General features: G+C 45.7%; 1 protein-coding gene across 5 annotated transcripts in view; it reads right to left on the bottom strand.

Annotated features, from left to right (window-relative positions):
* Dgk (diacyl glycerol kinase 1) overlaps nucleotides 1-12,861 on the bottom strand; it is a 555,078-nt gene that overhangs the window by 412,717 nt on the left and 129,500 nt on the right. The window lies entirely within an intron of this gene.

Here is a 12,861-nt window from a genome sequence, read left to right as displayed (position 1 = left end):
GTAACGGATCTGATATCACAGCTGTGACGTGCACATCTGTATCGCCGCGGTGTTTAATTTTACACACCCGAATCACCCCGTGATGTCATGAAATGGTCAATCACTCAAATTCCATATTCACTTACCGTAGCCCTGAAACTAAGAATTCTTAAAGCATATACCGTTCTTCGTTTGTTTGTAAACTTTCATGAAGTTTTCCATCTGCAGTCGCTCATAACGCACTCTTGCCTGTGAAACCTCGCGAGAGAGAACATCCCAGTGACTACTAAATGTGCGCCCAGAGCCCACCATAGGGCTTAGCGTTATAGAGCCCCGCTGCACGTCGTCCAACCGGAAACTACGCCCAACAATTTGATCAAACTCTATTTCACTCTCCCCTTGACCTCTGCAAGTGGGAGGGAATTAGCAATTACCGGTGAGAATCACTGATAATGTTCTTAACGCGTGAACAAAGCCGATTCGTCTAATGTGACGTGGTCCCGAGCAGCACGTCTTCCTCGGCGGCGCAGAGCGTTTCCGATTACGATTCGTAGCTCGTAAAGGCGCTCCCTCAGTCGGTGGAAGTCCTCTGCTGGCTCGATTTGTTGCGTAGCTACAGGCCGAACACTCTGCCAACTCCTCGACTGCAGGGTCTTCCACGTGGGACTAACATAAAAGTTTCATAACGGCAATGGTTCCCGTAGAAGTGCCACGACGCGCGATTAAGGGTGCGCACTTAGCACAATTGCGCGAAATAGGTTCTCTGCCCCGCCAGACCTGCCTTTCTGTCAAACAAAGCAGAGCCTCCGAAGACGGCACGGTTTCGCGTGCTGTTCAGCGCAGAACGGAAGTGTACATTGCTCATTAGACGGGCGCTTTTATTACTCGCCATTCACGCCGGAAGCTAACTAGCGGTCAGCTCGCGCGAATGTACGAGCACAAGTGCTCTCAAGTCAACACGATCACGCACCACGTTGAAGCTCTAGCTGCAGCCGTTATACACGGAAGGATTACGGCGGCGTATGCTTGAAGCTCGAATAAAGGTTACTGTGCCAAAGCGTTACCCCCTCAGAACACCACGGCAGCTAACTTCATTAGCGCAGCTCATTGGCGACACGTAACTGCGCATTTCGTCGCAGTTAACAACAAGTGTTGGTTTGGGAGTGAGGCTTAGTAATTCCAGTATTGCGACGTTCTCGGTAAGGACAATTACAGAACTGATCGTTTGACGTACAAGCTATTTTGATCTCCCTCCTCGCCTATACTCGAAGCAGCGCGGTCTCTGTAAGATTTATTTTGGCCGCACCTCTCTCCAATTCTCATGAACTCATTTTTCGCTGACCATAAACAAATTACTGGGAAATTTTAGAAGAGCGACTCAGCGAAATGATAACCGTGTGAGCCATTCGAGCACAGCGACATCTGACCATAATCTCGAATCTCACTTGTCGCTTCACGTAATAGCCGGAGGAATACGCATTCTTTTGTACTATATTGGTTGTGCTTTGTAATATCGCAATTTGATAGGTTTTAGAAATCCAGCGGCGTACTCTGGGAGGATGTTTTTATTTAATTATGAACTCGTTTCATGGCTTTTGTGTTCTTTAATGTAATTTGAGCTGTACTTGATCCAAGCTGGAAGTCCTCTCGAGGCATCGTCGCTCCTTACAAAGCCAACCAGTTGTTCTACAAGCACACGTCTAATTGTTAAAGTGTTATTATTATTTTTGCTGTGTCTTTTTCTATCTCAAGTGTTGGGTACGCCGCATTCTTTTTTTTTTTTTACCAATGAACCGGCATAAGCGACAGAAATTGAAGCGCGAAGACTGCGCCATGGTAATACTTGTAGCAATATCGTAACCGTCGACACGAGCTGTGCAAGGCCAGGGTACAAAGAGGAAAAATAGTCACTCGCCGCCGAGGGCCTTCACGTGAGCATCAGGCGTTGCACGAATACGCCATGGAGCTTTACGTCACAGCGCTTCCACCAGACAGAAAACGATCCCCCCATTGAGAAAGCAGCACCTTCAGAAAGGTAGCTTTTGTCGAGAAAATAAAATGGTTCATAACAGGACGCGAATTTGGCGCCAGCATGCTATATGACTTCGATCGTTAAGAAATCAACTTGCAGTTTCGCCCGAAGGGAGAAGCATTGACAGTGATAACAAGGTGTAGTGTTGCGCTCGAACTTCTCGGACGGTGCTGTAACTACTCACGGGCGCGACGTGTTGACGCGCGGCAGCACGCGAGGCAGCCACCAGTAGTCTGACAGCGCCACGAGTGCCGCCAGGGGCGCTGCAAGCGTCGAACCTTAGCTGGAGGAGGAGCTGGTGCTGACGAACTTCAACTTGATGAAAGCGGAAGAGAAAAATCTTAAGCGCACAGCCACTGGGCTAGACGAGGTTCCCGTTAGGCTGATTAATGAACTAGGTCCAGAAAGTAAGGAAGCTCTGTTAAAAGCAGTAGAAAGAAAGAAAAACCTTAAAGTATAGACGAATCCCAGACAGTTGGTGACGAAGTAGAATGAACCTAATTTATAAAGCTAAGGAAGGAAAATATAGAATTCACTCATATAGACCCTTCGCGCCCCATTACATCGGTAATATACTGGTTAGCAGTGCAGGCGATTAAATTAAAGCTGCAAGCATGGCAAGAGAATAATGACATATTCGGAGAACTTCAGAATGGCTTCAGGATCAGTAGGCGTCTGGATGATAACTTATCTTACCTAGTGTATTGAAATAACCAAAGAAAGGAGACCGTTATATATGGCTTTTCACCGGAGCGTATGGCAACGTAAACCACAACGCATTGTGAGATATTCTGGAAGGGGAATGCACAGGCGACGACTGCATACAGCTTTTGAGAGAGATTTACCTAGAAAATATCGTTTACGTTGAATGGGAAGGGATGAGGAGCGAATAGAAATCAACATGAACGATATCAACGAGGGACTGAGAAAAGGGTGCCCTCTATCCCCGCTGCTGTTTATGATGTACATGGTTCACCATGTACATGGTACATGTACATGATGAAGAATGGCAACGGTGCTAGAGTGAATCAATACCGGGTTTAATCTCTCATAGATACAAGGCGGGTGCAGTACTAAAGCAACAGCTTCCAGGTTTGCTTTATCCGAACGACACCGTGTTGCTAGCTACCACACAAAGTAATATTCTACGTCGGCCAATTTCTGTGCACAGGAAGGCGAGAATTAAGGTATGAAATTTAGTGTTAAGAAATCAGGTGTTATGGCATTCAATGAAAACAGCCTACAGACAGTGATAATAGAGGGCTAGGAAATACCTCGGGTAAAAGAATATAAATACCTTGTTGTATAGATAAACGAAGGCAGTAGATATATGGAAACACAGTAAAAACAATAACAACAAAGTGGATGAGAAATACGGCCATACTGAAGCACAGAGCGCTATGGGGATCAAATAGGTACGGTGGGCTCCGGGGTACGTGCAAAGGTGTAATGGTTCCAGGACTATACATTTGGAAATGCGGTTGTTTGCTTCAAGTCAGGGGTACAATCGGGACTCGATGGCAACCAAAGGTCAGTGGGACGCCTCGCATTGGGCGCTCACGGGAAGACTACAAATGAAGCTGTGCACGGTGGTATGGATTGGACAATTTTTGAAGTGAGGGAAGCTCAGAGCGAAATTGATTATAAAGAACGACTGAGGAATATGAAAGAAAGTAAATGGGCTGGGAGAGTGTGCCAGATATTTCTACAGGAGAAACATGATTCACACTGGAGGAAAATAACTAGGAAGCTTACCAACAAGTAAGCGACCGGTATGGTGAGCAACATGGCAACAAAGAACGTCAAGCGGAAAGCCAGAGAGACAGATGATTTTATGCGTGGCGGCAACGGAAAAGAAACCTGCTATGAGTAACCACTTAAGAAGAAAAAACGAAATCAGGAAAGAAACAATTTATGGTAATTCGAAGGGAAGCTCATTACTTTTCGAAACAAAATCAGGACGCCTTAGGACATGCACTTATAAAGCGAGATACAACACGGAAGAAGAAGCATGTACTTGCTGCGGTAAAACTAGGGAAACGATGGATCATGTTTTAATAGAATGTGAAGGTATCTGTCCAGCAGTCGATCTAGGCACCTCTGGTCTCCTTGAAGCCCTCGTGTTCAGCGACAGCAAGGAGAAAGACATGTCCTCTAGAGAGATTAGTAAAAGGCGATCGTAAGGTTGGTGGAAGAAAAGTAGGGAAACGACCAACAACTGAGGCGCACAAAAACAAAGTTCCCAATAGGTGTTCCCGAAGTTTTGATGATGGGAAGTCTTCGTGGGATGGTTTTTTTATTTTCTGTGTTTCCTCTTCTTTTTTTTTAACATGGGTAGGACATTATGCAATATAATAGCAATAGCTTGGTGGCGAAACCTAGCGCCCCGTTCCAAAGGGGAGGCTCATAGCATCCATCCATCCTCGACGGTGCACGAGATGATGCCGACGGGAAACCGTCGGCATCAGTCATCGCCCAGTGAAATATTAGATTCGTAAAGAGCATTGGCACCGATACCAGTGAAATTAAAAAGTTTGAGCCCTAATATTCTTCTGCCATATTTATTGATTCAGGATAAAATGCAACCGCTGTGAAAATATTGCTGAAGGCCGTTCTTTGAGCGGAGCACAAATGAGCAAAACTCGGATGAATAAATCAGTCAAGACCATAAAGCCTGGCGAGAACCTTGGCGCTTCGTTAACATAGTATCTACCTAGCATCCCGAAGCAGAGATGCGGATCGGGATAATTTTGACTACCTGCGGTCGCTTGAAGTGCACCCGCACAGGAGCTTTCTTTTTGCATTTCGGCCGCGCTCGAACCCGTGACCTCGAGCAGCGCAGCTCCATAGCCGCCGGACCAGCGCGGCGGTTGGCTCGGCGGTGCGAGCCTGCAGAGTGGCGCCCGGGTGCAATGCGCAATCGCTGCTGCATTGACGTTGATCCGACCTCCGGTAAGCCCCGGCCAGACCCATTTGAGCATAAAACTCGTACCACACGCTCAACTGGCTACCGTGATGCGCGATCAGTAAGGACCACTGGCTTCCTGATCGAAGAGCGAAGAGAGCGCGCATTTTAAAATAGTTCACTTAACTGAGGTAAAGCGTTCCGGTTATACTATAGTAAAGGCGCCTGCGTAGCGTTCGCATACGTTGGAAGCCTGAGAGTGAGTAAAAAATTATTTACGTTGCAACAGTTTTAACTGCCGCATAGGCCTCGCCTCGAGAGTGCAGCTACGCTACACAAGATGCGCGGCGCGCCTTATTACAGACTCGTATCTTGTGAGAAATGACACTGGCTTTCGCGTCCCGAAGGCGCGTGATGCAATTTGTCTCCATTCCTCGGGTGACAGCCGCTGATATACGGGGCCATAGCGGAACACCCTGCATATTTCTGCCTGTGCTAATGGAAAACACGGGATAAATTACTCATGCCCCTCCGGCTGAATGGCTGCACCAGTGGAGTCTTCTAAGGGAGGGAGGTAGGGTTGGGCGCTGAGGGGCTCCTCGGGCGCGAAGAGAACGATGGGGTGCCCTCTCTACTACGACCTCGGCAACCATGTTGTCTGGTATCTCTCCTACGCGTGACCGCAATGCGACTAGCGCTCAACATTTCCCCCGTTCAACGCCATTTCGCACACTTATGTTGCTTCGTAACCGTATTATAATTTTAGAATATGTTGTTTAGAGCTTCGTGCGACGCTTGCTCTAATCTAGGAGGTTCACTAGTGTCTATAGGTTCATCTTCTATCTCCATGTACAAACCGGTAATCACTAAAAACTAAAAAATAGTCACCAGCTATGGCAACTTTGCACTCGTTGCGCGCCGGTATATACTTTATGGGGAGATTGCTAAGAGAAATTATCGACGACCAATAAATAATTTGTTGTCAGCCATTTTCAGAAAGCACACAACAAATGTTCCCAATCATTCATTCATTCATATGTTTGTTCATTTGTTATTGTTATTAGGTGATCAATCAATCAGTCTGATTGATTGATTGATTGATTGATTGATTGATTGATTGATTGATTGATTGATTGATTGATTGATTGATTGATTGATTGATTGATTGATTGATTGATTGATTGATTATCCTGGGGCAACACGCATTGCATGCAGCAAATGCGTGAATATAGGTGCGCCAAGCACCGCTTAGTGATAACCACTGGCGATGCCGCTAGCGCTGCGCGCCTGAGCTACCGCCAGACTGGGCTCCCGCATCGTATGTGTTTGCAAATTTCCGTGCTCATTTTCGGGCTGCGCCGCTTTGCTGCCAGTCTTGGTCACCACATCCGTGTGCACGCGTTATTATTCCGCTAGGAATTATAGGAGCCTCCGAGCAAATTTCGCCGTCGTCGCCGTTGTGAAGTTCCACATATTTAGGCGTATGCAAGCTATATGTCATGCAATAGGCGGACGGGTGGACCTCCACGTGTACGCGGCTCGGGGCTTCTCGGTAAGCGCTGAAAGCTTTTTCATTTTTCTTGCTTTTCTTTGTCACACACGTATTTAAGTGCGGCTCAAATTCGTCGAAAATATATCGTGTACCTAGGCACGTTCATGGCCGCCTGCGTGCGTGAGATTCCGGAAACACGATTTTAGTACCATCGACAATTGACACTATATTGTGCAACCCATGGCGATCAGCAAAACGCGCCGACGGGATCTCTTAGACATTTACGAAAAGATCTACGAAAAGGGCTCAGACATACACTACCGGCATACCTTCTGCATAATTTCTAGCGACAGCATCCGAAAACATAACGCGGACAAATTCCTAACATCTGTATATGCCACGATGACGTTGCAAAAAACAGACAAGATTTTCTCTTTGTAAGTCTACATTCATATAAATCTGCTTATACAGATCTCGCAAATGTGTTCGGGAAACCTGATGCGCGAATAGTGTATGTTAGCACTGTACACTCGATAAAAATGCAAATGCTCAAGAATTTATCCACAGCAACTTACGAGATACGCTGCCGAAACGGGCTTTCTTTGACGACGCATAAATCAAGGGTTTTCTTAGGCATGTACAGCCCTGTGGGCTGGACTTCTTAAGGTAGCCTCGCCACTCACAGGGATTACCTGACTGAGTTATGTCGGATGCTCGGTTACCATTGTCGGAAATTCGAACCCTCGTATTAAAAAGTTTTTTTGTTTTAATCTGAGGATGGTGACCTCGAATTTCACCTTCTCCAGTGCACTACATTTCCAGGCTTGGAATTGTGGATGACACCCCAGAATATGCCGAGAGCTAGTGGGGTTATACTAATCCAGGCACAACCAAATTCGGAAGTCCCACTAAGCTTATACAAAGACATCCCCTCACGAGAACAGGAATTGGCCTCCCTGGTGCAGTATTCGGCCACTACCTCCCAAATGACTCATTCGATCAACCAAAGGTCCTCAGTCTGCAGCAGCTGCGGAGCATTTGACCAAGGCGGCGGTCACACCTGTAACGCAGCAGAGGGTGCTAAGAATATCTGGACCCGGACAGGCCGCCAATGCAAACTGACCCTGTCAACCTTTAACACCCGAACTATATATGTCGAAGGCTGGTAGCTTAGCAGAACTCTTTGAGGAACTCTCAGACTTTGTTTGAGATATCATCGGTCTTAGTGAGATTAGAAGAACTGGTGAGGCTTGTACAGTGCTGACTAACCGCCATATCCTATGCTATATATGTATCCCGGATAAGAAGCAATGCGGGGTAGGATTCCTAATCCATAAGGACATAGCAGGTAACATTGACGAATTCAACAGCATTAATGAAAGGGTAGCAGTAGTCGTAATCAAACCTAATAAGAGCTATAGAATAAAGGTAGTACAAGCCTACGCTCAAACATCCAGTCACGATGCTGATGCAGTAGATCAGTTTTATGAAAATGCTGAATTAGCAATGTGAAAAGTGCAAAGTCAGTATGTTGTAGTCATGGGTGACTTCAATACAAAAGCGGGGAAAAAGCAGGCTAGTGAACAAGCTGTTGGCAATTACGGCGTCAATTCTAGGAACGCTACAGGAGAGATGCCGGTAGAATTCGCAGAAATAAGCTACGAATAATGAACACCGTCTTCAGGAAGCGTAGCATAAGAAAGGGGACCTGGAAAAGTCCTAATGGTGACACAAGAAATGAAAGTTATTTCATAATTTCTGCCGATCCCTGCATAGTGAAAAATGTAGAAGTGTTAGGTAGGGTAAATCGCAGTGATCACAGGTTAGTGAAGGCTAGGATTCACCTCAATTTGAAGAGAGAAAGAGTAAAATTGATCAAGAAGAAACAGGAAGACCTAGGTGCGGTAAGGGTAAAAGCAGACAAATTCGGGCTGGTACTTGCAAACAAGTATGCAGCCTTAGAACAGAGAGATGAAGATGACATAGAGGCAATGAATGAAACCGTAACTAGGCTGGCTTCAGAAGCAGCAATTGAAGTGGGAGGTAAGGCATCAAGGCAACCAGTAGGCAAGTTGCCCCAAGTAACAAAGGAGCTAATAAAGAAAAGATAAGAAATGAGAAAGTCCAACTCAAGAGATAGGATACAATTCGCAGAACTGTCAAAACTGATTAACAGGGCGAAAATAAGGAATATTCGAAATTATAACGTGAGGAAGATTGAGGAAGCCGTGAAAGATGGACGCAGCTTGAAATCAGTGAGCCGGAAACTTGGCATGGGACAAACCAGGATGTATGCAGTGAAAGATAAGTAGGGTAATATTATCAGCAATCGCGAAGGTATAGTAGAAGCAGTAAAAGAATTCTATACTGAGTTGTACAGTACCCAGAGGAGCCACGATAGCTCCATTCGAAGCTGTAATAAACAGGTTGCAGAGAATCCTCCTGTAACTAGCTGGAATCGGTTGGCGAACGACATGTGTAATTGGAGATCGCAGAGAGAGGCCGTCCTGCAGCGGACATCAAATAGGATGATGATGATTATGGTGATTATGGTGATGAAGTCATGTCATGTTACACGCCATGCGGTAAATGTGGGCTACATTGCCACACCATTCTGCCACTAAAGTTGTCCACACCAGGTTTTACAATCTTGACAAAACTCCTCAGAATTTCGATAATCGCAGCGCATAAACAAATTTCATGAAGCAAACACCGACGGCGCATGCCTTTCACCTTAAACTTTCTCAGAATGAAATATCAAAAGTGCGAAACAATAACAGAGCTAAAACCTGAAAATTATGCAATTTTATTGGCGCTGCTGTCTACAACCTCCGGAATAGGCCCAGAGAAGAGGTTTTGAACATACCCGACACGGAGAAGTGGTGGTAAAGTAGCTAAGAAAGACGTTGGCTTTAATTATTACACATACATTAAATTGTCCTATGGCAGGATTCAGATAGAGGACCACTAGCACAAAAGCTGGTTTTTACTTAGCTTACTTTTACTTCAATTCATGCTGCCACTACAGCTACGAATCGTATGCTTCGTCTAATATTCTAACATGTTGCTATCGCATTCATTGCTTCCCCCTTATGGCTAAACTGCGATTTTTTTTTTCGCTTGTGACGTACTGACAATAACTAAACAGATGGGCGCAGTATATGCGCATAACGATACGCTTTATACAGTGGCTCTGCAACGAGATATCACCGCGAAAATTGTTGTGTAGAATCCTGCGCTTAGCAAATGTATTACGCAACCCGAGACAGGTCAGTCAGTCCAGTGATTAGCACCAAAGTGCATATACAGTGTGCCTGATCAACTTCAGTTTTCACAGGGTTTAATTTCTCGCCGTTTGCTCATTATTTCAGCTGCTTTTATTTAGAAGTAACAAGTACTGCGAGCATTGTGACCAAGTTGACACTTCCCCGCGCTCTTCCGTACAGCAGCTGTGCGGCGGTGCCTTGGCGCGACAACGAGCGATACGCGTTCTTTGACTCACGCCCGCCCTCTCGGCATTGCCCTGGGGTTCTGCTCGCCCGTCGACAGGCGGTCTGAACCTTCATTGCGAATGCGCGGCGCAGTGCACGTCATGCGTCTAAGTTTGCTCTGATATTACGCAGCTCGCGAAGGATCCGATGCGCCAGTAAAATCGCCTAGCAGTTGTTGCCGCGACCGTAACGAAGCTGTATTGTTATTTCTTTTTTGGGCTCAACAATCGCGGTAATACACGTGTTGCGTAGTTGCACAGCGACTGTCGACAACAATAAAAACCAACGTACAGGTGAAGTCCATTCTACCTTCCTGATGGTAGCGTCTTGCAAAACATTATAACTGCTACTTCGGCGGAAATATTATTGGCACAAGGAAATACAACACCAAAACAAAAAGATAAATCAAATATAATAAGAAGCAAGTACAAGAGCTGATAATAAAAAGAAATAAAGATACCTCTATACGTATATACAGGGCGCCGTGGTCTACAAAATTCGACCATAACAGAGGAAATGAACGATAGCGCAGCGTTATGTAATACCTTAATTCAAAACTTACGAAATGCGCCCTTAGGCAACGCTCTATCGCTATAGAGTTGGCTCTAAAGCGACATACCGAACAATATTTCGTGCAGTGTTCGAGGTGGAACAGTTGCGGGTACGCTGCGGCGCGAGACATCAAGCGCTGCCTGTGCCGTGCCGCACCCGCTGCACAGTGCACCCGCGATTCGTGTCGCGGTCGCTGTGGCCAATATCAGGCGTCGAAAGGCGAGACCGTCTGACCGCTTAGTGAGTGGAGCTACGCCGGCAAGGGCATTACGGACGTTAAAGCTCCATGGATGAAAGGAGAATTAACTAATTACTAATTCAACGAATCAATCGACCAAAGCTTGTCCACCGTGTGGAGGGTGTATAGCTAAGAAGCACGAAAGCTAGTAGCCTCTTTTTGTCAATGCTATAGCTCGCGAAACGCGAGAAAATGCTAATGCGAATCGAATATTCGTTTGACAACAGCTGGCACAAACAGCGAGAACGAAGTCGGCGTAAGCAGAGGTCGCGACACGCCGTCGAGGATTGTCTGAATGCCTAAGCGTCGCCGACTAAACGACGGAGAAAAAAGGGAACAGTCCCACAGTTAACGGCACCACCGTGGAAAGGAATAAGCAGCTGACTAAAAAAATAAAAAAGCCAAGAATCGCAGTGTAAAAACAAAGCACATAAAAAACAGAAACGTAGGAAAGAAATAAAAATAAAAATTGATGGAGCAGTAAAAATCACGAAAAAAATGTCTACGAGTGTATTCGCCATCGCCCAAAGAAATTGTCCTGCTTGCTTGTGTTCACGCTGCAAACAAAGCAATGCAGCTTTTGCAGTTGTTTTAGTGAAGAGCTACGCCCCGTGTATTGCAGCAATGTCTTACATCAGGCTTTTGCTGTCCGCGAACGCAGTGAACAGCGCCTGTATATGCAGAGTACAAAACGTTCGGACAAAGCGTCCGCAATGTTAGGGAGAGTATGAACAAAAAAAGCATTCAATAGCTTGAAAAGACGTTGAAGCAATTCCATAGAGACGTAAGGACATCCGGTCTTATTCGGGGCTTATCGGAGTTACTCATCACTTCAATGGGAAGTCGGCTTTTCTAAGTTGTCATAAGGAGAAAGAAGAGCGGCATTCTCTCATGCGAAAAGTATGTGCTGTAAAGTTAAAAAATAGTCTGGCGCAAGAATCGAATCGAAACGCTGGAAATTATTTTTATTTTTTTAATGATGAAGCAGTGGGGGAGAAGGGAAGCACAAATGAGGTAAGCGACGCCTTTTAAAGAGTGTTTTGTCAGAGGATTTTATTTAGATAAGTCGCTCGGCTCACATTATGTGTGCCAAAGTTTTTTTAAATTTAGTTCGATTGCTGGTTTGCAGTAGAATAACGCCGCTGCATACAAACCTGACGCATCAAGAGATCCGTGCAAGCCCAGCCATATTCGCTAGCGCCGAGAAGCTGAATGCGGCTTAATCGATAATGAAGTGCACCCCTCATGCCTAAGACAACCATTTGCTACGGTCGGTTTACAGGCGAACCGTCACGCACATCAGAAACCGATCAATGCGCCACCCGTTCTCATTTTTTGTCAACCTGCTGAAGCATCGCATGGAAAACAGTGAAGGCAAGTAAAGCAGCAACTAAGCACGACAATTCATCACTAAGAAAAATTGCAACGTAACATCCATTACAGGCGCAACTATTATTATTATTATTATTATTATTATTATTATTATTATTATTATTATTATTATTATTATTAACGTAAATAAACACCATACAGAAAGAAAAAGAATTGGACTAGCAATAGCCGCCTGCGAAGGACACCACGCCCATTCACTCAAAGGACAAAAATAAGAAAAGGAAGGCACACTGCCACCCAATAAATGCACAAAATACAAAGGAAAAAAAAAGGGCGTGAATAGATGCCGACTCCAAGGACACAACTGTTTTCATAAGCGTGTTATCGTCTGTTGCCTGTTCAATTTACATACACATTACCGATCTCAGCAATAAAACGGCATAAAAGCTCGCACGATTCTTTTATTTCTCTCACAAGGCTGGAGTTGCACTGCTCAGGATGTTTCTCTAATCACATCGGAGCCACCGGCCAAATCCAATACTCCCCTATGCCCACTGGCATACACAGCGCGAGGCGCAGCCTCGTTTGTGTATGCGTGGAGAAAGGAAAGGCAACGCTGCGAGTACGCTGACCGCCACGACTTGAGGCGTAACGTATGCGCCGGGCATGTGACAAGCGGCTGCAAGCGTCTGTACATTAGCCCCGTTTACATGACTGCGACAGTGGCGCATCGCATTTCCAAGCGCATTTGGGAAAGGCGATGCGACGCCGTTTACATGTAGCGCATTAACTCTCGCGAGAATGTAGTGCCACATGGTGTCGTATAAGGGAAGTGCAGCC

This window comes from Dermacentor albipictus, chromosome 4 (assembly GCF_038994185.2).
Source record: "Dermacentor albipictus isolate Rhodes 1998 colony chromosome 4, USDA_Dalb.pri_finalv2, whole genome shotgun sequence".
Lineage (NCBI taxonomy): Eukaryota > Metazoa > Arthropoda > Arachnida > Ixodida > Ixodidae > Dermacentor > Dermacentor albipictus.
This window is presented reverse-complemented; position numbering and strand designations above follow the sequence as displayed.